Source organism: Scyliorhinus torazame, chromosome 18, assembly GCF_047496885.1.
Source record: "Scyliorhinus torazame isolate Kashiwa2021f chromosome 18, sScyTor2.1, whole genome shotgun sequence".
NCBI lineage: Eukaryota > Metazoa > Chordata > Chondrichthyes > Carcharhiniformes > Scyliorhinidae > Scyliorhinus > Scyliorhinus torazame.
The window spans coordinates 129,577,967-129,605,224 of NC_092724.1; positions in this window are offsets into that span (position 1 = coordinate 129,577,967).

Below are 27,258 nucleotides of genomic sequence, written 5' to 3' on the forward strand. Positions count from 1 at the left end.
ACAGCAGTAACACAAATTTAATAAGACCTAATAGGATGCGACCTACCCAACAACAGGTAGAAATCTGCCTTTCAACAGCAGTCGCGTTATTCAAAGGTGTCTTTTCCAGCATTGAGATTAGCAGGCATCTAGATAGAATCAGGTGTGAATAACATATTAGTAGAAACAGCTTACCTAGACGATTGGGAGATCAATGAGGTATGCACAGGCTAATTTTTAGAGTCAAAGAATTTGATAAAGGCAGGCAGCCAAATACACAGAATGCAGAATCAAAGGGGAGAAATGGTATAATTGCCAGAACCCTCAAAAGCAAGCAGGCCAATTTACATCTAGTATCCTGGAGGCCAGTTTACATCTAACAGTCGCTATGTTTTACAGCCAAGTCAGTGCAGTAAACCTTCATAAAGGCAGTTTAAATATCTTTGCTGGATCAGAACAAGACATTTCCCAGACTTGATTATCCTCCCTATATTGTGTGGTAACGATAAGCTGATTTTCACTTATAGATCTATTTAGTTTGGATGTTGTTTGGGGGAAAAGGGTAAGTCTTAAGAAGTCCAAGGTTTGTGAATATACTTTTGAACAAGGAGTATGTATGTTCCACATAAACTGTGTGCGTGTTTAGTAATTCATATACTTAATTGCTGAGTGTAGTATAGTCCTATTCGTTGTTGTGTTCGGTCCCTTGTACTTCATGAAGAACTCACCAAACATTTCGATCTGTCCAAAATGGGATCCTTTTATTGTGTCTTGTGTGGTAGGATGGCAATTTGATACAGAGCACGTTATGATGGAGTCTTGCTACTCCTCTGGAACTTACACCTTGTGCTGACCAATTATATACACATCTTATTACCCTCTCGATTTTATTCTTCTCAAGCTGACCGGATGTGCCTCTCTTTATATCTGGGTCCCAGGTCACATGACCTTGGTCTGGAGACTGTATGGTGTGTCTGTACCGCCACCTGCTGGTTGGAGGTCTCATACCATCCAACTATGATATAACCCACAGGCATATCACCACATTCGTGTGTACTTTTCTTTTATTTAATTTAATAAAAACAGTCCTTAATAATTGTTACACAACCCATGAACGTGGAGAAAGCATTTGATCAGGTGGAGTGGCAGCACTTGTTCGAGGTTTTGGGAAGGTTTGGGTTTGGGCCGAGATTTGTGGCACGGGTGGGGTTGCTGTATGTGGCATGGGTGGGGTTGCTGTATGTGGCACCAAGGGCGAGGGTGAGGACGAATGATATGGCTCACAAAGCTTTGACTTACACAGGGATACGAGACACTGTCGCCGTTGCTGTTGCTCTTTGGGGGTCAGCGGTGTAGCCACCTGAGTTGGCCACTTCCCGACTTAAAATGGAGAACCGCAAAGGCTGAAGGGAAATTCAGCCAACACAGGCAAAAACTAGCAGGTGCAAGTTTACTGTGTATTAGACTCTGTAGAAACCCAGACAGCATCAATACAAGCAGCCATCTGCATAGTAATGTAGCAGCCATCTACATAGTAATGAGTGCTCCCCGGGAACAATCGAAACATTTTAAGGTAAACAAGGCCAAGCCAGACTCCTCGGCGCCAGCAGGAGCCAACACAAAAGAGGTTAACGGATACTTAAAGACCGCCCAACGATCAGGGAACCGCTCCAGCATTGGAGAAATCGAACCAAGTGATTGGAATCGAGCTTGATACAGTTTAAGGTGGTACACAGGGTGCATATGATTCGGACAAGAATGAGTGGGTACTTTCAGGAGATAGCAGATGAGTGTGAGAGGTGTGAGCAGAGGCCAACGAATCACGTGCACATGTTTTGGGGTTGCGAGAAATTGGGAAGATTCTGGGAGGGAGTGTTCACGGTCTTAGCCAGGGTGGTGGAGGAGGAGGTGGACCCGGACCCTTTGGTGGTGATATTTGGGGTTTCAGAGAAGCCGGAACTCACGGACAGGAGGAAGGCCGATGTCGTTGATTTGTTATGTTGTCGGTGTAATACAAGCGGCTTCCTTGTGGTGCACTTGATAAAGGAAGGTTCAGACGTGGAGATAACTTCAACATGTTTATTAAACTATTTACACTTCTATTACTCAGGTTCAACACTACTGCTAATCCTACTATAGCTACCGAGACTGACTAACCAGTTGCTGCAATCCATGTGGTGGGTATAATATTGAATCAACCCTGTGTCTGTACTCACTGACTGTCTCCACTGGAAAGAGATAGATCATGTGTGTGGTGTCCTTTATATATGGGTTGGTGTAATGCCCCCCTGTGGTCGTGTCACCTCCTTGTGTAGCGTGAATGTCTATTGGTCATGTCCTATCTACTTGATCTATTGGTTGAGTGTGTGTGTGTGTGTGTGATATCTCTTGTGCTCCCTCTAGTGTCTAGCTAGCCTACATGTATTTACATTGATGCACATCACCACAGTCGTGGCCTTCGCCTCTCTGATTGCACGGCGGTGAATTTTACTGGAATAGCATTCGGCATCGTCACCGGGGGGTAGTGGCTTGTTTGGGTGACCTGTACAACATACTGAGGTTGGAGAAGATGAAGTATGAGTTCAGGGGCTCTGCAAGGGTGTTTGAGAAAAGGTGAGGAATGTTTGTGACCGTGTTTGAGGAGCTGTTCGGCGCATGGGGTGGGGAGGCGGAGGAAGGGTGGGGGAGGGAAAAAATCTGAACAGACTGTGTAGTTGATTGCTGGGAAGTATACTTCCCGAGTGTCTATTTGCTGTAACCTGTTTTGATACATGTTTGTTCTAAAATGTTTTAAAAAAAAAAATGGGCAGCACAGTGGTGCAGTGGTTAGCACTGCTGCCTCACGGTGCCGAGGTCCAGGTTCGATCCTGGCTCTGGGTCACTGTCCATGTGGAGTTTGCACATTCTCCCCGTGTTTGCATGGGTTTTGCCCCCACGGCCCAAAAGATGAGCAGGGTGGGTGGATTGGCCACGCTAAATTGCCCCTTAATTGGAAAAAATGAATTGGGTACTCTAAATTTATTAAAAAAAAGGGCTGCTTATTCTCACTGAGGATTTACACCATTCCAAAACCAATACTGTACACATCCATGAACCGGTGTTCCAAATCCAGATAACATCAGCGTGGTTCATGGCGGTATAGGTGTATGGGTTGGGCTGCATTTTCAAACAGAAACATTGGGGAACAAAAGATGTTGCACTAACACAGCGCATTTCAAGGTCCCAAAGAGCATTACAGGTACTTTTAAAAATGCGAGCAGCTTAGTCAGGTGGGAAACTTGATAGTCAATTAACACGCAACAAAGTCCCACACACAGCAATAAAAATAAATGAGATGATATTCTGCTTTTTGTGATGTCGGTTGATGAATGAACATTATCCAGGGCACAACAGGGAACTAGTGTCACGGGATCTTTCATATTCACCGGAGAAGAGAAATGGTTCAGTTGAACTCTGGCACTTCTGGCAGTGCTGCACCCCCTCAGTACTGTGCTGAATTCTCAGCTGAGGTTTCCCTATTGATTTCTTACTTGCTCCTGCTTTTACTTTGTTCCATTTGGATACAGGGTGCTGGGTGACCTGCAAGAGAACACAGTTGCTAAGCACTGGAAACCTCGGGGGGGATTCTCCCCTACCCGGCGGGGCGCGGGGTCCCGGTGAGATCGAGTGGTGGGAACCACTCCGGCGTCGGGCCACCCCAAAGGTGAGGATTTCTCCGCACCTTTAGGGGCCTTGAGGGGCTAGGCCCGCGCCGGAGTGGTTTCTGCTCCACCGGCGAACGTGGAATGCCTTTGGCGCCATGCCAGCCGGGGCCAAAAGAACTCTGCCGGGCTGCGCAAGTCCGCGCATGCGCGGAAGAGTCAGCAGCTGCTGACGTCATCCCCGTGCATGCGCGGGGGGGTGTCTCTTCCGCGTCGGCCATGGTGAAGGCTGTGGCCGAGGCGGAGGGAAAAGAGTGCCCCCACGGCACACGTACGCCCGCGATCGGTGGGCCCCGATTGCGGACCAGGCCACCGTGGGGGCACCCCATGGGGCCAGATCGCCCCGCGCCCCCCCCCAGAACCCCGAAGCCCGCCCACGCCGCCAGTCCCGCCGATAAGGTAGGTGGTTTGATTCACGTCGGCGGGACTGGCATGATAGCAGCGGGACTTTGGCCCATTGCAGGCCGGAGAATAGCCGGGGGGGCACGCCGACCGGCGCGGCGCGATTCCCGCTCCCGCCGAATTTTCGGTGCCGGAGAATTCTGCGGCTTGCGGGGGCGGGATTCACGCCGTCCCCGGCGATTCTCCGACCCGGCGGGGGCTCGGAGAAACCCGCCTCACATTTCTGCAGCTGTGGGAATGATGAAAATGCAACTTGTAATCCTTAAGGCTCTTTTTATGTTCATGATTATTTTAGACATTTGTGTTGTTTCTCCAGCCCTTCATTTCTATTTCATTGCGTAGAATCATACAATACCGGAGGTGGCCATTGTACCCGTGAAAGGCCAATTAATTCAATGCTCCTGCAATTTTCCTGTAGCCCTGCAATCTTTTCTCCATCAAGTATTAACCAATTTCCTTTCAATAGTTACTATTGAATCTGCTTCTACCCCCGAGTTCAGCTCATAACTTGCTGCGTTCAAAAAAATTATTCTAATTTCCCACTGATTCTTTTTCCAATTATCCTTCATCTGTGCTATCCTGGTTTCTGACCCTTCAAATATCGGAAACGGTGTCTCCTCTAATCATTTTGAGTGCCTCTGTTAACTCTCCCTTCTTGTTCTGACTCCCTTGCGGTCCAAGGACTATGCTCTATACGATTCCCCCTTTCACCTCAGAGTATGAAATCCCCCGGTAATTGGGGGTGGGGTTCCCCCAAGGTGAAACCTCTCAGTATAAAAACCCTGACCTGGGTGCAGGCAGGGTTGTCACACTCCGCTGATTTCCATCCATGTAGTATCTTTTCCAGCCGATATGGCTGAAGCGATTCACACGTAAAGCAAGGGAAGGTGAAGGGAGGTGCATGCATGATTGCTCACAACAATGACCTTGAGAACTTTGTGTTCCCTCTGCGTCCAAAGTGTAAATATTCCTTTTGTTTAAACCATTTGAAGTTGATGATCATTCTACTAAGATATAAATTATTAAGTATTTTCTATTACTCATATTTATGAAATATTCAACATGTATTAAATGTATTTAATCTTATTCATGGGGGCATGGTTAGTGAAAATGCTTGATTTCAATTGTGTGGCCCAATGAGATGAAGGAGGGCCATTAATGTGTCCCACTCACTGACCAACGTTGTGCGTCGCTGGTTTGGGCATGAGGTAATTGGATTTGTGGCCACAGAGCGGAGCGATTAAAGTTGGGGTGGCTCAAAGGGCAGAATTTGATCTGCACAGACATCCCAGAGTTCTGGGATTTGAAGGGATTACAGAGATGGGGAAGGGGGGGGGGGGTGGGGGGGGGGGGGGGGGGGCTGGTGGTGAGACTATGAAGGAGTTTGAAAACAATGACCAGGGGCGGGGTTCGCCCCTACCCAGCGGGGAGGGGGATTCCGGCGTAATGGAGTGGCGGAAACCACTCCGGCGTCGGGCCGCCCCAAAGGTGCGGAGACTTCCGCACCTTTAGGGGCCAAGCCCTCACCTTGAGGGGCTAGGCCCGCACCGGAGTGGTTTCCGCTCCACCGGCTGGCGGGAAAGGCCTTTGGCGCCACGCCAGCCGGGGCCAAAAGGTCTTCGCCGGGCGATGCGGGTCGGCGCATGCGCGAGAGCGTCAGCCGCTGCTGACGTCATCCCCGCGCATGCGCAGTGGAGGGGGTCTTTTCCGCCTCTGCCAAAGTGAAGACCATGGCGAAGGCGGAAGAAAAAGAGTGCCCCCACGGCACAGGCCCACCCGCGGATCGGTGGGCCCCGATCGCGGGCCAGACCACCATGGGGGCACCTCCCCGGGGCCAGATCGCCCCGCGCCCCCCCCTAGGCCCCCGGAGCCTGCCCGCGCCGCCTTGTCCCACCGTTCAAAAGGTGGTTTAATCCACGCTGGCAGGACAGGCGTTCCAGCAGCGGGACTTTGGCCCATCGCGTGCCGGAAAATCGGCAGGGGTGGGCACGCCGACCGGCACGGCGCAATTCCCGCCCCCGCCGAATCACTGGTGGCGGAGGCTTCGGGACACGGCGGGGGCGGGATTCACGCCAGCCCCCGGCGATTCTCCGACCCGGCGGGTGTTTGGAGAATCCCGCCCAAGATGTTGCTTGATTGGGGATGTAGGTCAGAGAGCGTGGAATGTTAGGTGAACGTGACTTAATGCAAATTAAAACATAGTCTACAGGGTTTGTGATAATGTCAAGTTTGTGGAAGGTAGAATGTGGGAGACCGCCTAGGAACACGTGGAAATAGTCAAGTCTCGAGGTAACAAAGACACAAATGAGGGTTTAAGCAACAGATGAATTGAAATGTGGGCAAAGCCAAGTGAGGTTTTGGGGGTGAAAATAGGTGGTCTTAGTGTTGGCGTGAATAGGCGGTCAGAAGCTCACCTCACAGTCAAATATACCAAGATTAAGAACAGACTGATTTAACCTCACATTGTTGCCAGAGAAATTGATGAATTCAGTAACCATGGAACAGGGTTTGGCACCGACACCAAAAGCAAACAATGGCTTCAGTCGTCCCAATATTTAATTGGAGGAAATTTCTGCTCATTGAGTACTGGGTGTGTACATAAGCTGCCATGCCTCTCTGATTCTGAATTCCTTTTAATACTGTAATGCTTAGGTAATATTGCCTTTCCTCATCCTTCCTTGTGTTATTTCATGAAAAGCGTGTCTTAAATATCCTCTGCCATGAGTTTGCCCATCTCCCAGCCTTTGTCTCCTTTAAGTCTGCTACATTCGTCCCTGTTTCCTCATTTTCTGAGTTCTGGTGATATGAAAACTATGAAATTAAGGTCCGGGTGTGCGCTGGTCCAATTCATTAAGGTGTATTGAACAGAGCAATGGCCCCAATATTGACCCTTGGCCAATTCCTGCACCATCAGTCTGACAAAGTTGTTCACCACTGCACTACTGTACTTAATCAATTTAGAATCCATGCTCCCACTTCCCTTTAATTTCTTGAGCTGTAATTTTGCTGACAAGTCTATTAAGTGGTACTTTATAATGCTTTTGAAAGTTCATGTACATAACATCAACAGATTATCATTTACATCCCTGGAGATATTCCATCAAAGACTTCAATCAAGTTTTTTTCAGCACCATTTGCCTTTAATAAAGATTTGTGTTGGCTTCCATTTATTAAATCATGTTTTTCCAAATAACAATTAATTTGATCCCTGATTATTATTTCTAAAGCTTTCCCACCACCGATGTTAGGCTAATTGGCCTGTTTTTCTTTTTAGATTTAACAATCATTCCATTCCTTGATGAGCACTCATGTTACGATTGATATTCAGTACTATGAGTATGAATTGTTGACAAAGAAGAAAGAGATCATCAGAGCTTACAAAGGCACAAATGAGGGTTTAAGCAACAGATGAATTGAGATGTGTGGTTCTGGCTAGGGGAAGACATTGGGTCTAACCCACCATGGATACAGATTGTTAGGCAGCAACGGTAATTTTAAGGGATTTTTATTTGTATTAGTAGACATTAGAAATAAGGGGCTGGAGTCTCCATTTCAGCGGCTAAGTGCTGGCTCGAATGGAGAATTCGTGGGCGTTTTACGACCCAAAAATCGGCGCCGACCCCTCACCGATTCCAGGACCGGTAAGGGGCTAACAGTGGCGCAGGGTGAAATTTCCAGCTCCCGCAACGAAAACAGGCGGAGAATGGGCGGGTCCGTGGCTGCGCATGCGCACGGCGACGACCTGCAGCGGTCGCACCGTACAGCATGGTGCCGGCCGTGTGCGGACCCGACCCGCCATCTGCGACCCCACAGGCCACCCTCTGGCCACCCCCCACCAGTCCCCCTCGACCTAAGCGGAAACCCCCCCCAGTCAGCGGCACGGGTCGCAGCCGAGTGTGACGTCACTGGACACAGCCTGCAGCCGCCATGCCGGGTTCCTGACCGCTGAGACCAAATGCGTCCTGCGCGGTCGGATACCTGGCCCATCGAGGGTGGAGCATCGTGGGAGGGCATGCTGATGACACACCAACACGGTTGTGACAAAGTGCGGCACGCAACACGATTATGCCATTTTGGAGGGGCAGGAGCATGGCTGACCGGCGTCAAACCGGCGCTCGCCCCGATTTGGGCGTCGGAGTGGATTCTCCGCCCGATCGCCGATTACAATATCGCCGTCAGGCAATGGAGAATCCTGCCCAAGGTATATTTTTAATTGTGTTTAATTTAATGTTTCTGAGCCTGGAAGGATAAAACGTATAGTTAGGTGCATGCTGGACAAAGATGTTTGTAATCGTGGGGGTTGGTTATGGTCCAACAGTGTTTAGAGAGGGCTACAGCGTGAAGAGTAAATAAATATGCTAACAGAGGTATGTGGTATTGCTTAGCAACTGGGGCCTTATAAGGATTAAATAAAACAGTTAATTTTTAGTTTTAGCTGAATTTGTGGGTAGTTGGAGACAGGACCTCGAGGAGTGAACATCTCTCAACTCTGCCAGAAGAAAGACTGAACAGGATGGGGCAGGCTTCCTAACGTACAAGGTACAGTCCAGATAATCAGGGAATTGGGACAGAAATAATTTCCTAAAATGACTGAGGTTAAGAGCACAGAGACCAAAGTATTGCTCAGAAGAATTCAGGGAAGAGGAAACAAAGTGTTCTGAGTTAAAGAGATAATTACAGTAATTAGATTTAAAGTGGGATCACACTTCAGAGGTAGATAAACGTCTGATGCCATTTTAATTCAGTCTGGGAATCGAGAGTTAAAGTAATTGTGAGCAGTTGGCACAGCAGTCAAAACAAAAAAATCCAAAATAAGTTGGTGTAGTCTTGGGACTGGATTTGCTGTTAAAATTGGGAGGAAGCTTTGTTTAAAAGTGTCATTTGGAACATCTGGTCTGGATTTGGGAATGCAAACCGCTAAGGGAAAGCATAATTATGAGAGAAGATTTTAAAGTGTGTTTTTGGGAGTGGAGTTTGGAAACTTCCACATGACAATCAACTGGGGGTTTCTGAGGAGACATCCCCAAACATCCACTTGGGGTTCAAAGTGGAGGGTGTTTTTGTCCACAGTCAACTTGTGTGCTTAAAAAGGACTTTGTGTTAATGGGACAATTGTAGACTAAGATATACTTTGTAATCTGTGTTAACCCAAAAGACAATGTGTAATTATTAAGCTAATTAGAGAGCAAATACATATTGTACCATAATCCAATTTTTTCATGTTTAATAAATATTTTTTTCTTATTGCTAACATTAATTAACAATCCTGTGACTGTGTTTCCCCACGTTTTATTTTTTTAAAGTCCAAATTTTGGTCTTTTGAGCCATGGTTCCACTCTGGGATCATCCCATCCAGTTATAACATCAACTGGGATCGTAACAAGATGCAGAAGAAAGGCCCAGGATTGGAGGGGAAGAAACTGCAAGATTTTGAAGTGGTCTATCTAGAGGTGGGATAGCCAGCAGGAAGAAGCAGCAATGGAGTCAAAAATGGCTCTTAAATCAAACTTACAGTTTGGGAATTGCGATCAGGAAAAGTAAATTCCGAAAGTGAAGGGAATCAACTATTTTCAGATAGGTAAAAAGGCTATTTTAATGTAAATATTAAAGCCCAGTTTTAATACACATTTTAAAATAAGGATTTCAGTACTCATAACCTTTGACCATGACAAAACACATAACTTCAACAGAACACAAAACCTGCGGGGAGTGTGAAAATCAGGTAAGCTTTTTGTTTTTCTCTCTGTAATTGTCAAGTGGATAAATGGAAGGGATGGCAGAGAGGGCAGTGCAATGTTCCTCCTGCAGGATGTTCGAGGTGAGGGACACCGTCAGTAGTCCTGCTGAGTTCATCTGCGGGAAGTGCACCCATCTCCAGCTCCTCAAAGACCGTGTTAGGGAACTGGAGCTGGAACTGGATGAACTGAGGATCATTTGGGAGGCAGAGTCAGTTATAGATAGAAGCTACAGGGATGTAGTTACTCCTAAGAATGTAGGTAGCTGGGTGACGTTTAAAAGGAGGGGTCAGTGCAGGAATCCCCTGCGGTTGTTCCCCTCAATAACAGGTATACCGTTTTGGATACTGTTGGAGGGGGGGTGACCTACCAGAGGTAAGCCACGGTGACCAGGTCTCTGGCATTGAGTCTGTCCCTGTGGCCCAGAAGGGAAGGGGGGAGAGCAGGAGAGCATTAGTTATTGGAGACTCTGTAGGTAGAGGTACAGATAGGCGGTTCTGTGGCAACGATAGAGGCTCACGGTTGGTGTGTTGCCTCTCGGGTGCCAAGATCCGTGACGTCTCTGATCGTGTTTTCAGGATCCTTAAGGGGAGGGGGAGCAGCCACAAGTTGTGGTACACATCGGTACCAACGACATAGGTAGGAAAAGGGACAGGGATGTAAAACAGGAATTCAGGGAGCTAGGGTGGAAGCTGAGAGCCAGGACAGACCGTGTTGTCATCTCTGGTTTGCTGCCAGTGCCACGTGTTAGCGAGGTGTGGAACAGGGAGAGAGTGCAGTTAAACACGTGGCTACAGGGATTGTGTAGGAGGGAGGGTTTCAGTTACTTGGATAATTGGAGCACATTTTGGGGGAGGTGGGACCTGTACAAACAGGATAGGTTACACCTGAACCAGAGGGGCACCAATATCCTGGGAGAGAAATTTGCTACAGCTCTTCGGGGGGGTTTAAACTAATTTGGCAGGGGGATGTGAAACTGATTTGTAGTCGAGGAGATAGCGTTGCTGGAGTTCAGGAAGTTGAGGGTAATGCAGTACTGAGGAAGGTACCAAGGTCACAAGAGTGGACCTGCAGGCATGAAGGTGATTTGAAGTTTGTCTACTTCAGTGCGAGGAGCATCAGGAATAAGGTTGGTGAGCCAGAAGCATGGATTGATACCTGGGACTACGATGTTGTGGCCATTACGGAAACATGGATAGAACAGGGGCAGGAATGGTTGCTTGAGGTTCCGGGGTTTAGATGTTTCAGTAAGATTAGGGAAGGTGGTAAAAGAGGTGGAGGAGTAGCATTGTTAATCAAGGATAGTATAGTGGATGCAGAAAGGCAGTTTGAGGAGGATCTGTCTGCTGAGGTAGTGTGGGCTGAAGTTAGAAATAGGAAAGGAGTGGTCACTTTGTTAGGAGTTTTCTATAGGCCCCCAAATAGTAACAGAGATGTGGAGGAAAAGATTGCAATGCAGATTTTGGATAGGTGCGGTAGTCACAGGGTAGTTGTCATGGGTGACTTTAACTTTCCAAATATTGATTGGAACCACTATAATTCGAATAGTTTGGATGGGGCTGTTTTTATCCTCACACAATATGTGGATAGACCGACAAGAGGCGGGGTGCCACATTGGATTTGGTACTGGGTAATGAACCGGGCCAAGTGTTAGATTTGGTTGTGGGAGAGCACTTTGGAGATAGTGATCACAATTCGGTGACTTTCACTATAGCAATGGAGAGGGATAGGAACATACGGCAGGGCAAGGCTTATAACTGGGGGAAGGGTAATTACGATGCGATTAGGCAAGAATTGGGGAGCATAAGATGGAAACAGGAACTGTCAGGGATAGGCACAATTGAGATGTGGAGCTTGTTCAAGAATGTCTTGTCAAGAGGAAGAAGGGGGCTTATGTAAGGATGAGAAAACAAGGTTCAGTTAGGGCACTTGAGGGATACAAGATAGCTAGGAAGGAGCTCACAAAAGGGCTTAGGAGAGCTAGGAAGGGACATGAGAAGTCCTTGGCGGGTAGGATCAAGGAAAACCCCAAGGCTTTTTACACTTATGTGAGGAATAAAAGAATGACCAAGGTGAAGCTAGGGCCGGTCAAGGACAGTAGTGGGAGCATGTGCATGGAGTCTGAAGATATAGGAGAGGCCCTAAATTAATATTTTTCTTCAGTGTTCACAGAGGAGAGGGGCCATGTTGTTGAGGATAGTGCGATACAGGGTGGTAGGCTGGAGGAGGTAGATATTCGGAAGGAAGATGTGTTAGAAATTTTGAGACGTTTGAGATGCCTGAGGATAGCTATGTCCCCTGGGCCTGATGGGATATATCCTAGGATTCTTTGGGATGCAAGGGATGAGATTGCAGAGCCTATGGCTTTGATCTTTATGTCCTCACTGTCTACAGGAATAGTGCCAGAAGACTGGAGAGAGGCGAATGTTGTCCCCTTGTTCAAGAAAGGGAATAGGTATAACCCTGGGAATTATAGGCTAGTTAGTCTCACTTCGGTCATAGATAAATTATTGGAAAGGGTCCTGAGGGGTAGGGTTTATGATCATTTGGAAAGATACAGCTTAATCCAGGATAGTCAGCACGGATTTGTGAGGGGTAAGTCTTGCCTCACAAGTTTGATTGTATTCTTTGAGGAGGTAACTAAGTACATAGGTGAAGGTAGAGCAGTTGATGTCGTATACATGGATTTTAGTAAGGTGTTTGATAAGGTGCCCCATGGTCGGCTCATGCAGAAAGTATGGAGGCATGGCATAGAGGGAAATTTGGCCGATTGGATCAGTAACTGGCTATCATATAGAAGACAGAGGTTGGTGGTAGATGGTAAATTTTCATCCTGGAGCCCAATCACCAGTGGTGTACCACAGGGATCAGTGCTGGGTCCTCTGCTATTTGTGATTTTTATCAATGACTTGGATGATGGAGTTGAAGGTTGGGTTAGTAAATTTACTGATAACACCAAGATTGGTGGAGTAGTGGATAATGTGGTGGGCTGTTGTCAGCTGCAAAGAGACTTTGTTAGGATGCAGAGCTGGGCTGAAAAGTGGCAGATGAAGTTTAACCCTGATAAGTGTGAGGTGATTCATTTTGGTAGGACAAATTTGAATGCGGATTAGAGGGTTAACAGCAGGGTTCTGAAGAATGTGGAGGAGCAGAGAGATCTTGGAGTTCATGTCCATAGATCTCTGAAAGTTGCCACCCAAGTGGGTAGAGCGGTGAAGAAAGCCTATAGTGTTTTAGCATTTATTAACAGGGGTTTATTTAAGAGCTGTGAGGTTATGCTGCAACTGTACAAGACCTTGGTTAGACCACATTTGGAGTATTGTGTGCAGTTCTGGTCACCTCATGATAGGAAGAATGTGGAAGCATTGGAAAGGGTGCAAAGGAGATTTACCAGGATGCTGCCTGGATTGGAGGGTAGGTCTTATGAGGAAAAGTTGAGGGAGCTAGGGCTTTTCTCAATGGAGTGAAGGAGGATGAGAGGTGACTTAATTGAGGGGTATAAGATGATGAGAGGGCTAGATAGAGTGGACGTTCAGTGACGTTTTCCTCGGGTGGATGTAGCTGTTATAAGGGGGCATAACTATAAGGTTCATGGTGGAAGATATAGGAGGGATGTCAGAGGTAGGTTCTTTACTCAGAGAGTGGTTGGGGCGTGGAACGCACACCCAGCTATGGTAGTGGAGTCGGACACTTTAGGAACTTTCAAGCGGTTATTGGATAGGCATATGGAATGCACTAGAATGATTGGGAGTAGGTTGATTTGATCTTAGTTTCAGACTAGTTCGGCACAATATCGTGGGCCGAAGGGCCTGTACTGTGCTGTACAGATCTATGTTCTAAGTCTGACACATATATAAACTAATTATAGATTAAAACAACATTTCTGCTGACAAAATGAACAAGCTATTGTCCTAATGAACAGAGTTTCAAAGTCAGTTTGATATTAAGAAATAAGCTGTACCAGTAATAGAGATCAAGGTCGAAATAAGCACCATAGCAATATGAAGGCACCATTGTCCAGAATATGGATAAAGCAAAGTCAGCAGAAAACCAGTAAAAACCAGTCTTGATATTAGCATAAAATCGCATTCCATAGCGTACACAAATATTCAAACATGAAACATTCAGAACTTATGTTGCACATTAAGGATTGACAGTTAACCATCGAATCAAATGTATTTGATTCCCGCCCAAACCAATTAGGACGACATAGAGGTGTAGGCAGGTGGCTTCAGACTGATAAAATTCTCTTTAAGCATGATGATCCGCACGGCCATCTTTATTCCAGGATCATCCTATACTTTGACCTAACTATTCGCTATCTCTATTTTCATATTTTCACTTTTCCACTCTAACTCTTGAAGTAAATGCAAGCTGTTTTGCCGTAAGCAAGAAACCATTTCTGTATTATTTTGAAAGTTAAATTGTTTATAAGTTACTTCTCTTTAAGTCCTTTGCTAGCCGGACTTTATTGAGAATAGATTTAAGTTTCTCTCAATTGTAATCAAATAGAGGCAATAAAAGATTCTTATTTGCATCCGAGACGTTTAACTCAAATTTCTACTGAGTTTTAGTGTTGCAAGACTTCACTAGATCCGCATGGTAGATCTCTTCAGAAAGCATCACCATGTTTCTGGAGGTGCACAGTCATAGCTGAGGCAGTCAAGAGTGACTGCCCTTGACATCAAGGCAGTATTTGACTGAATGTTGCATCAAAGAGCCCTAGCAAAACTGGAGTCAATGGGAAGAAAGGAGAAAACTCTTCACTGGGTGTAGTCATACACAGCACAAGGAAAGTTGGTTGTGATTGTTGAAGGCCAACCACCTTAGCCCCAGGACATCACTGCAGGAGTTCCTCCGGGTTGAGCCCTAGGCCCAACCATCTTTAGCTGCTTCATCAATGACCTTCCCTGCATCATAAGGTCAGAAGTGGGAACGTTCACCCATGATTGCACAATGTTCATTCACGACTCCTCAGACACTGAGGCAGTCCATACCAATATACATGAAAATCTGGACAACATTCAGGCTTTGGCTGATAAGTGACCAGTAGCATACATGCTACACAAGTGAAATCGTCTCAATGACCATCTCATCAACAAGAGAGAATCTAAATATCTCCTCTTGACATTCGATGGCACTGCGATCACTGAATCCCCAGTATCACTGGGTTTGTCATTGACTCGGAACTAAACTAGACTAGCCATATAAATACTGTGGCTGAAAGAGTAGGTCAGGGGCTGGGAATTCCAAGGTGAGTAACTCACCTCTTGACTTCCCAAAACCTGTCCACCATATATAAAGCACAAATCAGTAATGTGATGGAATACTCTCCACTTGCCTGGATGAGTGCAGCTCGAACAACACTCAAGAGGCTTGACACTATCCAGGAGAATGCAGCCTGCTTGATTGCCACCCCATCCACCGTCATAAACATCCACTCCCTCCACCACCAGTGGCAGCAGTGTGTACCATCTGCCAGACACAATGCAGCAACTCACCAAGGCTCATTCGACAGCATCTTCCAAATCAGTGATCTCTTCCACCCAGAAGCTCAAGGGCAGCAGATGCATGGGATTATAATCACCTGAAAATTCCCCTCCAAGCCGCACACCATCCTGACTTGAATCTATATCGTTGTTCCTTCACTATTGCTGGGTCAAAATTCTGGAACTCCTTTCCTACCAGCAATGTGTGTGTACCTACGCCAGATATACGAAAGCAGTTCAAGAAAGTAGCTCACCACCACTTTCTCAAGGGCAACTGGGAATTGGCAACAAATGTCTTACCCCACAACGCAAGAAAGAATAAAAGAAAATTGGCTTGGTGATATGAAAAGTGCATCATCACAAAGTACAAAAAAAAGGAAATTAACCTTCATCTTTTGGACATGCAGTTCAAACGTATCAGTGCGAGAAATGCCAGGGTCTTATGGCATGATAAAGATCTGAAATAGAGCATGGAGAGAGTTGAGGGAGGTGAGTGGGGCATATACTGGACAGTAAAATCTCTGCTGTATTAATCTCATTCAGCAGTGGCTAGGGAAGTGGCATTGCCGAGGTGAGTGACTGGTCGCATAACTATAGATTAAAGAAAGTCAGAAAATAATCCGAAAAATAAAATATAGAAATTAACCTATTTAATATATGATACAGAATATATTATATTCTGAATAAAACTCATAAATGTGCTTGAACAAGACATACTCGGTTTGAGGAATACAGCAGTTATTTTGATGTCCTCGGGTTATATACCTACATAATTAGAACTTCCACTTAATTATTGCGCTTGTTTGGAGATAATAAAACATATGATACATGGTGACTATTTGACCAGAATCTTTAACCTGCATTTGATGAGCTTCTTGTATGCTGTTGGTGAAATACTACAGTTAATTGTTGTAATTACTGATACTTGTAAAATAAAGGAAAGATTTGGATCCTTTTTTTTCGAAATGCTATTTTCTTATTTTCAAAACGTTCACAAAATGACCCAGAAATTATAAATGGAACCTCATAAGTATGATGGATCCAGGGACACTACTGATTAAGTAGCAGTTCTATTGCACAATGACAATTTAAAAAATTCAAAATGCTTGAATATAATCACATCCACCTTTTCTAACTGTAGAATCTGAACAAACAAAAATGATGATTCCCTTATCGAGCAACTAAAGCCACGACATCCTTAACGTACATGGAATTGAAAGCTGCGAATCAAAAACATGGGGAGCAGGGAATACACATGGAGCAAATATAATTTTTTAACAAAGCTTTAAAAAATACAGTAGCTTATGGAACAAGATCCCACCTTTTTGTTTTTTTGCTGAAAATATGATACATGAGATGTTGAACAACAAGAAATCGGACAAATGGCCATCAGAACGGTGGAACATAAACATTTCACTTGTAAATAAATAAATGTGCTTCTCAAACAAGGACCAAGTTCTGTGAACTTCCCAGGAAGTGCTACATTGCATTTCCTCATGAGGAGAGGCATATCTGAGGCACAGCTCGTCTCATTTTAATATGCAGTTTTTTGAGATACCCGAGGTGTTGGGATCTATCCCCTTCGCCTCAGAGACCTCGGCACTAGTGGGGGTCTCCCAGGGGATTGGTGGCCCCCAGATGCATGCCCTTTTGGACAGGGTGGTACCCTGTCACTGCTGGTGCCAACTGGGCATTCTAGCATTGCTAGCCTCGCACCCTGACAATGCCACCTGGTTGTGAGCCTGGCACTGCCAAGGTGCCCAGGTGGCACTGCCAGCCAGCAGGGGGGCTGCCAGGTTGGCCAGGGATTCCCTGCATGGGTGTTGGGGGGGGGGGGGAGGTGGGGGGGGCTGGAGACCATCTCATAGTGCATTGGGGCTTGGGGGTGTTGGGGGTGGTGGAGATCGGGGTGTCATTATCTCTCGCTATACTGAGGAGTTCCGACGAGCGGAGCTCCTCGGTGTAGTAAACCGGGCTATGTGTGGCCTCGGCAGCGCTCCCCGCTGAGACACCTTATTTAATGCAAGTGGCATTTTATACCAGGAAACACATGGCTAAATGCCCTTGAATCGCGCCCAAAGTGTGCAGGTCTCACAGTCTTATTGAGATGCCAGGCGGCAACAGTCAACAGTGACATGGCACGTCTTACTGCGGGAACCCACTTGGCGATATTTCAGCTCAATAACAGTTCCATAATACAAAAACACAAAGCAGAATACAGAGCAAACAGCAATACACTGAAATTACCCTCTATACACCATAGACAAAACCCAATAAACAATCAACAGGAAACAAAACCACCAGCATCCAAGCCAGCGCTGTCCACCCCCCTCCCCTCGCCCCAGCAGCAGCCCCACATCAGTGGAAGGTACCCAATGCCTATATAGGAAAGCTTGTGTGCAGAAAACAGTGCATGCATGTCTGTGTGAGTGTGTGTGTGTGTATGTGAAGGAGTATATGAGCAAATGTCTGCATGAGTATGCCTATATGAGTGTGCATGTGTGAGAACGAGCAGCACAGCCCACCAGAATAGGGCACACTGACACGGGTGTGGGGGGACAGAGAAAGAGAGAGAAAACCCCTCCCCTCCCAAGGAGGGGCACAGTTCAGTCCAAGAACAGTGTCACTGTACAAAAGAAAGGCAAAATTCAGAGGAAACACACACACACAAACGGGCCACAGTACAATGGAAATGCCAACTTTACGCCAGCGGACACTCCCCGTCACACCCTCCCACCCAGCAGCAACCCCACAGTAGTAGAAGGGCACCCAATGTTGGCACAGAGCAAGGCGGAAGAGAAATCCCTCCCCTTCACCAGCACAGGTAGCTTGCCAAACCCTGAGCTACAGAAGCAGGAGGGGCTGCAACTGGCGAGCACACAGCCGCTAGACAAGCAACAATAAACAGCAATAACAAGATATCAAGTATACAATTCCCCACCAGTTAAACTGAAACCAACAACAATACAAAAGGAAAACAAAAAAAAACAGCAACTTGCACCTCTCCCAAACCGGGAGCAGTAGATAGCCACAAACACAAAAAGTCACCAGTAGTCCACAAAGGCATCTTGACAAAACTTTAGAGTTGCTCAGTCGAACCAGGCTGCAGAAACACAGGGGGAATAAACAAGTGACACACAGTTCCAGACATAAGTCAATAAACAGTCAAAAGTCAATAAACAAAATATTCCAACAAAGATATCAACAAACTGCAAGATTGGATTGGATTGGATTATATCTTAAGATCAGGCAGAGAAAGTGGGAAATATTTATACTGCGGAGTGAGAATGAAAGATGAGTCATAGCCACAGAAACCCAGGGAAACCAGGTGCTAATGGCCACAGAGACCAAGGGGAAAGAGTGCTAATGGCAGTCCCCAGAGAAGACAAAAGATGTGAAAGGTCAAACAGCAGAGAAACTAACATCAGAGGATGAACTGCAGATGTAGGGGAGGTTGGGGCTCTTCTGTTGCTTGAACCAGCATTGCACGGCCATCTTATCTGGATTCTCCCGCTTAAGTTTCTGCTTGTATGCCGGGAGAAGGAGCACTGTCTTATGGTCCGATTTTCTGAAATGCGGTCGGGGGATGGATCGATAGGCACCCTTGATGTTTGTGAAGCAGTGGTCAAGGGTGTTGGTACTCCTGGTGGGACAGAAGATGTGTTGGTGGAATTTTGGCAGTACACTGTTGGGCTTGGCCTGGTTGAAGTCCCCGGCCATGATGAACGAGGCCTCCAGGTATTCTGTTTCACTGCTATTTATAGTGGTGTACAATTCATCAAGCGCCTTCTTCACTTCCACCTGGGGTGGGATGCAGACCGCCGTGATGATGGCAAAAGTGAACTCCCACGGAAGGAAGTATGGGTGGCACTTCACGGTCAGGGTTGCCATGTCCGAGCACTAGGAGGAGTTGATGAGGAGGCAAACCCCTCCACCCTGATGATCCTGTGCGGTCCATCCAGTGTATTGAGAAGCCGTCAGTTTGTATGGCACAGTCTGGTGAAGCAGAGCACACAGCAGTCTCTTACTTCCCTTTGAGAGGTAAGTGTAGCATTAAGAGTGTCCAGCTTGTTTTCGATCGCTTGGATGTTTGCCAGGAGTATGCTGGGGGAAGGAGCCTTGAAACTATGATGTTTCATGTAATGAACGATGCTCATGTAATTAACAATGCCAATTCCCTTATAGCCTTCAGCTATGCATCCAGAGGCCGCCATGGTCAGCGGGGGTTACAGTGACCTTCACCATATTACCATGGACAGGGCTCTGACCTGGGGGTGTTCGGTGGCACCAACTGGCAGCAGCTAAAGTTGCCCCTGATATGGGCATGCACTATCCAGGGGTGGGGGGGGGGGGCATAGGGTCTGTTGGACCCACGGGCACTGATCCCCTCACCCCCCAGCTCAGGGGTGACCCATTACCAATGGCGGGCAACTCCACCCCCGATCAGTACCATCTCCCCATGGGAGCTCCTCCCCCCTCCTGCTCCCCCCCCCCCCCTCCTGAAAAGCACTGGAGCAGCAACTGCAGTGTCTCCGGGCTAATTGTTTTGAAGATGGCTACTCACTTCCTCCGATCCCATTGCGTGAGTTTCACGTTTTTAAATGGGGGTGCTAAAGGGGGTCCACGTTACCGCTCGGCGGGCAGCCGGTTAGATCACGGGAAGCTGTTAGATAGGGGATTCATCCCATTAACAATATGGAGATTGGCCTTAATTGACTCGGTTCACGCCAACAGGAGCAGGCCGGTTAAATTGGAAACCAATTGGAGCCTGGCACGGATCCGAATTTTGGCCTCTCCCGCGATCTAACTGGCTCGCACGGTTCCCCGCCATGCACAACGTGGCCGTTAGATCGCCTGTTCCCAGTTTTTTTCTCATTGCACCTCTCTGACAGGCTTCAAATGAATTTCTATGTTTAAAAAGGGCTTTATATTTTTCTACATTATGTAACCAAAATAAAACAGAAAGAAAAGGTACAATGGAAAGATTGTCTTGAAGGAATACCTGGGGTAAGACCCTCCAAAAGGTTTATTTCCATCATGGTAGAAAATACCTTGCTCACCATGTTTAAATGATACCAGAAAAAATCCTTTCAAATGTTCCCATGCGGATTTGATTATCCCCCCCCACACACACACTTTGTTGCTGATCCATGGTTGTAGGATAGATGTTGGGATCTGTACCAAGTGCCTGAACTTTGTAAATATTCAGGCAGCTGGACATGGGAGGTCAGGCATCATATGATATTATTTTGTGTTTGTTTTAGCATCTAAATTTGTGTTTATCCAGGAGAGAAATATAATGCATAGGAAATAAATCACTTTCTTAATGTTGTCACAGAGCATTAAGTGTTCCAACAAAATATGTCGTCTAGGCCACATTCAGAATAAAGCTCTGTCCACTCTGACCTAAAAATATCATCTCAGCTGCAACATTTCCCTCTACTTCATTTATCTATGCATTAAATATACGATGTAAAAGTGAAAAAAGACATGTTCACACGTTACGCAGGTTTGATATGAATCAAATATCTTTCTATAATGTACAAAATGCAGACTACCCTATAATTAACATTGTGTGTGGACTATTAATTCAAATTACACATTGAAGCTACACCAGTGTGAATTTGTTATTTTTTACACCAGCCATCAGGACACGTCTCAGAGCAGTTTCCAGTTCACTGTAAATATATGATGAGGGACTGAAACTAATTTGAGGGGCTTTTTACTCAAACAGACATGTCCATCGCATGAATGTAAGATGATTTTGGACCCTGGTCGCAGAGGTTGCTGAATAAACTAAAATAAGCAAAATCCTGCCGATGCGGGAATCTGAAACGAAACAGAGAATGCTGGAGAACTCAGCAAGTCTGGGAGCATGTGTAGGGAGAGAAAATTTCGGAGGATACACTATCCACTTGCCAGAAAATATTTTTAACCTGGGAGTTATATTTTTAAAAAGTTACGTCCAAAGAAGACTGTTGATAAAAATACTTGAAGCCATTGTGTGGTCTTGACCTGAACATTCATTTAAGCCTTTCAATCAATAAACAAGCAAGCAAATTTTGTGCTTGGTGTGATAAAATGATCTTTATTATTGGTACACTCTACATTAACGATTTTCTGCACAACCAGCATGCTGTTCGAAACAAAAGTGGAAATTAAGTACATCCTTTTTAAAACTGTGCCAGGTAACTTTTGTACTTCAGGTGTTCCAGCCATAGTTTTAAAGTTTAATGTGGAAGAGCTCTGGCGAGCTTGCATTTCTCAACCAATGACTGCAATGCTAAAATGAAGAGACACAGTGGGGTTTAACAGTCTCCATTAGTGACATTTTTCAGCATTCTGGAGGTCCCTTGTGATGCTCACATAGAGCACACAGCTTTCTTTTCACATGTCGCTAAACAGCTTCTTCAGATGTCTCTTCACAGCCAGTAGGATAAAGCAAGACGCCACTCTAATGCTAAAATGTTGACTGAACAAAATCACAATTTCTCGAAAAAGATAACCCTTTCAACCATACTTAAAGGGCCTTTCCTGGGATGTTACAAACAATGGAAGAACCTGGCTGAAAACAATAAGAACATTTTAATTTTACAATAAATTACTGGATTGGTCAGGCAGGTAGCATTATGCTGAAGTTACAGTAACTGCTCACAGGCAGTGGCGTAGTGGTACTGTCACTGGACTAGTAAACCAGAGACCTAGGGCGGGATTCTCCCGTCTCTGATGCCGAAATCGCATTCAGCCATTGGCCGGAGAATCCCCGTTTGCGCCAAAATCGGGGGCGGCGCCACTTTTGCGATGCACCGCCCCCCATAAAATTGGCGTACTCTGTAAGTCTGCCGCACGCTGTATGGATTGCCTCAGGAAGTCACCTGAGGCCCTCCCCCAATGCTCTGCCTTCGATGGGCCGAGTTCCCGATGGTGTGGGTCACTCATGCTATTTATTTTCGTCAACCCGGCGTGGCGGCTGCGGACTGAGTCCAGCACAGACACAGTTGGGTTGGAGCTGTTCTGTGGGCAGGTAGGGCTTTGGCAGGAGCTTGGGGCACTGGTGGGGGGTGGTCCGGGGGAGGCGAGCCTTGCCAAAGGGGGGCATTATTTGGCAGGCTGGGTCCACGCGCGGCCGTGCCACGTTGCACGGTGTGGCCGCTGCAGGCCGCCGGCGTGCGCATGCACAGCCACAGACCCGCCAATTCTCCGGCCGTATCCCAGCTAAAGCTGGGGGCTTTATGCTACATGCATGCTAGCCCCCCGCCAGACAGAGGATCAATGAAGCTTTTGCGCCATTTTGTTGGGCGTAAAACGCCACTGTTCCCATGCCAGCGTCAACACTTAGTCTTCAAATCGGAGAATCCAGCCCCCAGAGTAATACCCTGGGGACCTGGGTTTGAATACCCCCACAGCAGAAATTTGGATTCGATAGAAACTTGGAATTAAAAGACTAATGACAACAATTAAATCATTATCTATTAGTTTAGAAACTCAACTGGTTCACTAGTGTCCTTTACGGAAGCAAATTTGCTAGCCTTACTTAGTCGGTCTGGACCACATGTGACTCCAGACCCTCAGCAATGTGGGTGACTCTTAGCTGCCACTCAGTTGAAGGGCAATTAGGGATGGGCAATAAGAGGTGGCAATGTCCACATCCCAAGAAAGAATTTTAAAAAACATGGATTCAAACTAGCATCTGTGGAATGAAATATTCAACAAAGCAGACTCATATGATACTTTCATGTGTCGCTCTTAGTGTTTGAATATGGATAGTCTGTTAGGAAATTGTTTATTGTTAGGAGAGAGAGTTAAAAAATAAGTTTATACGGTTCCCTTGTGGTATCAACACTTTTAAGGGTCAGAGCAGTGACCTGAACCCTGAGTTTGACTAACATCAATGACAGTCAATGCATCTTTTAGATTCCTAAGTGGAAGGTTGTCCCAGCCCCAACTTTGAAGCTCAGAACATCCTATCTTGACCCATGTGTTTCTTCAGCTCTCTTAGGTTGAGCAACATGCAGTGGCCAGACACTGCGTCTGGAACTGGTAGCTATGGCTGTGTGCATGTTAGTGTGCGTTTGGTCCAACCATCTCTCTGCCTGTTACAGGGCGGTGACGTTGGGATGAATTGAAGCAATCAGCAGTGCAGACTCTCTCCTCGAATGAATGAAGAAGTGTGATAGCAGTGTAGCAACAGCCAGTGTAGGAAATGTATTCTTGAAAAGGCAACTTCTGTTTCATTTGAAGAACAGATTTAAGTAATGATTGGGTTTACACTTTCTGCAGAAATACTGGATGTGAGGCAATATGTTTACCCATCAGATACTAATTCAGGAATTTCAAAAGTCTGTTCAAAAAATGGAAGAACAGTATGAACAGTTTTGCTGCAGGGTTGTGATTTACTTTATGTTGGCTGTGCATTTTCCCTATTTTCTCCCCTCATCCAGTTCTCCATGATGTGTTGGGTATGCCGGGTCTGCGAGGACTGCGTTTACTGCAGCAATGAGAGAGACAGGCTTCCAACACTTGAAGAAATGCAACCTGATTTTATTGAACTCTTAACTATCATACATACTTTAACTATGGGTTGACACTATGCTGACTTGAATGGAGGCCTGAGGCTAACCTGACCAGACTATCTTACTACCACATGGTGTATGTTCTAGTTGCTGCTCACGCGCTCTGACTGTCTCAGAGGCTGGATCCCAAGAGGGCGGGAAAACTAGTGCCCCCTGACTTTATAGTGGGCATGTCCTGTCTGGTGATTGGCTGCTGTGTTCTGTGTGTTCACTCGTCATCCTGTGTGTCAATCACTGCCTGTCTGTGCACCACCTATGTGTATATTATGACACTCCAGGTATAGCATGGATACATAGAGAATAAGCCAGTGACTTTCGCCCAGATCTCCATTAATGCCAGTTTGATTTGGTTGCTGACATGATGGGCTGGATTCTCCGTTTGGGAGACACTGGCATGAATCATGGAGTCGGCGGGGGGAGCTAGCAGCCAGTGTTGGCCTGGGTGCCACCCATTGCTGGCACCATCTCCTGTGCCTGAAGGCGGCTGGACTCTTCCAGCTGGACTTGCAGGTATTGCAAAGTTGCTGACACCCCCTCCTGTAGATTCTGGCTCTGCTTCTGTATCTGCACCAGTGACAGTATCGTCTTTTCCAGAAGCGCAACACCTGTGGCGACAGCTGTTCCCTGGGATTGGGCAGCCCTCCGACCGTCCACTCCCTCAGGAGTCCCTGCCTCCACCTGATATGTTGCAGCATTGCAGACTCCAGAGGGTGAGCCAGGAGTCTAATCACTAATATTACCAACCAAGGTGATAGTCTCTGTGACTGTGGATGGTGCAGGTGAAAGCAATGGCGAGACATCTGTGTCTCCACCGGATTGTTGCTCCGGGGTGTGCTGAGGGTCTGGATGGGGGCTGCAACCCCAGACAGCCCGGCCTCATCTGATGGTGATCCTGCAAGGCAAAAGTAAAGAGGTGAGGGGTGACTCTCTTGCAATAGAGGCATCTGCATTGCATTGGGCTCTCACTTATTTGGCCTATGCCAAACCCCATCGCAGCCATTGCTCTCTCCTCGGCTTCCCCCGCAAGTTGCTGGGCCCTCTCCTCAGAGGTGGTGTGCACCCAAATGTCTGGGATGCCCCCTTTCATCTTCTGGTTCTTTCAGCGATTATGGGCCACTTATCCTTGGGTCACAAAAAGGACATAGTGAGACCCTGGGACGCAGGTTTTATGGGGTGGGTCTTTAGCTGGTGGCATGTGCGTGCAAGGCTCCTGGCTAAAGAGACAATACATGTGTTGGGGTTTCGTGGAGGGTGGAATGTAAGGGAGGTTCAGGCAGGAGGAGTGTTGTTGGCCTCTAGAGGATTGGGGGCTGATGTGAGGGGTGAGGGGTGGGAGTGGTATCAAGGGCACCGAGGTGGTGACTCACTTGAGCTGCCATAAGGGGGTCGTTCATCGTCTTTCAGCATTGCATGCTAGTGAGGCTGGCAGCACTGACAGCATCTGCCGCCTCATCTCAGGCCTTGTTGAGAATGGCGGGCTTGAATCTCCGTCCCACCCTGGGAAGAGGGTGTCCCTGCTCTCCTCAATAACATACAGTATTCTGTCGATCTTGGAGCAGGTCATTGAGCAGCCATCTCCATGGCTGCCATAACAGTCTATGGTGAGTGGGTGCTTAAAAGATGCTGCAGCTTGTCAGGCTAGTAATGCAGATCCTGACCCCAGAGAATCAGACACCAGCAGGGCCAGAAATCACTCATGCTGTCCGTGTTGGACAATTTCCTTGACCTGAATTTCTCCTGGTCGGTGCTTCCAGCGGGAGCGCACAGTTCTCGCGATTCAAATCCAGCAGCAGCACTCAGTCTCCAGAATGGAGGAACCAGCCCGACATCTTTATGAATAAGTTTCAAATGAGAAGACTAATTCATCGCCATCCCTTCTCAGCAGCATATTAAACACTGATGATGTTTCCCTCTTACAATTTCCAGTTAGGTTTACCTGGGAATTTGCTTCTCTTTCTCTTGGTTTTTTAAAACAGTTTGCGCTGAGTTGAACTTTGGAGCTTCTCTGGACTCGCTCTCTGCAGCCTTTTCGACATTGGTGCCTTCAAAGAATGTGCCTGAAAATTTAAAAATAAATCAATTGCAGCTTCTTCACTTGGAAGCATTTCCTGCTCACTTCCCGGCTTAAACGCTTCAAAAAATTCTCTTTTGAAGGAAACAAGTTAGCAATAGCCTTTATCTGTGCTCGTAACTTGTCCCTTCTTTGATTAAAGTCTCTTTTCGCTGACACAAAGATGTCTTTGAGATGCCTTTTATGTTCCAGCGAGAATTACTGATATTCTTGTCTGGTTTGTTCCTTCAGCATTTCCTCATTCCACACAGATGGGTTCTTATTTAATTCTTCATCACCACGCCTGGTGTGATCTGGATCTTGCCCTCACTGGGCCAGGAGTCGAGAATCCACCCTTCACTGGATTCACCTGGCGCCTGGGATTCAACAGTCGTGCCTGCGGGGCCTCACCTGGCACCGTTCATTACTGGTTCACACAAACGTGAGCCATGCGTGATGACATCTCTGGGGGTCTCGCAGGCGATTGGAGGTCCCCAGGTGGTCAGGGACAGGGCACCATAGCACCCTGGCACTCCTTCTGGCACCCAGGCACCCTGGAAATGCCAGGGGTCGGGCCTGGGGGGCTTGCCCATAAGAGCAGGGTTGGGTGGGGGGGGGGGGGCGGGGTTCAATGGCCCCAGTAAAGATTGGTGAGGGATGTATGAAGGTGAAAGCCGAGGGTGGGGGCTGAAAGAGGGGAGTCTAGAGACCAGATCAGCATTCCAAAATGGCACCCCGATCGGCAAGGAGCCTGCCCTGCGGTACGGCTGCCTAAATGTGGCCTTGACGGAGGGGAACTCCCCAAGGCGAAAGAAAGCTGCAAAGTGCTGTTGAATAGTAAAGTTATTCTCAGCACTGCAGCCGTCGAAACACCGCCAAACACGCCCGAAACAGCATAGAACATAAAACATAAAGCGCAGAAGGAGGCCATTCGGCCCATCGAGTCTGCACCGACCCACTTAAGCCCTCACTTCCACCTTTTCCCCGTAACCCAATAACCCCTCCTAACCTTTTTGGACACTGAGGGCAATTTAGCATGGCCAGTCCACCTAACCTGCACGTCTTTGGAATGTGGGAGGAAACCAGAGCACCCGGAGGAAACCCACGCACACACGGGGAGAATGGGCAGACTCCGCACAGACCGTGACCCAGCTGGGAATCGAACTTGAGATCCTGGCGCTATGAAGCCATAGTGCTCGCCACTGTGCTACCGTGCTGCCCTAACTTTAACTTTTTTTCCATTCAATCGCGCCCAGTATCTGGCATTGTTTTTTTTCTTTCTTTTTATAAATTTAGAGTACCCAGTTATTTTTTTTTTCAAATTAAGGG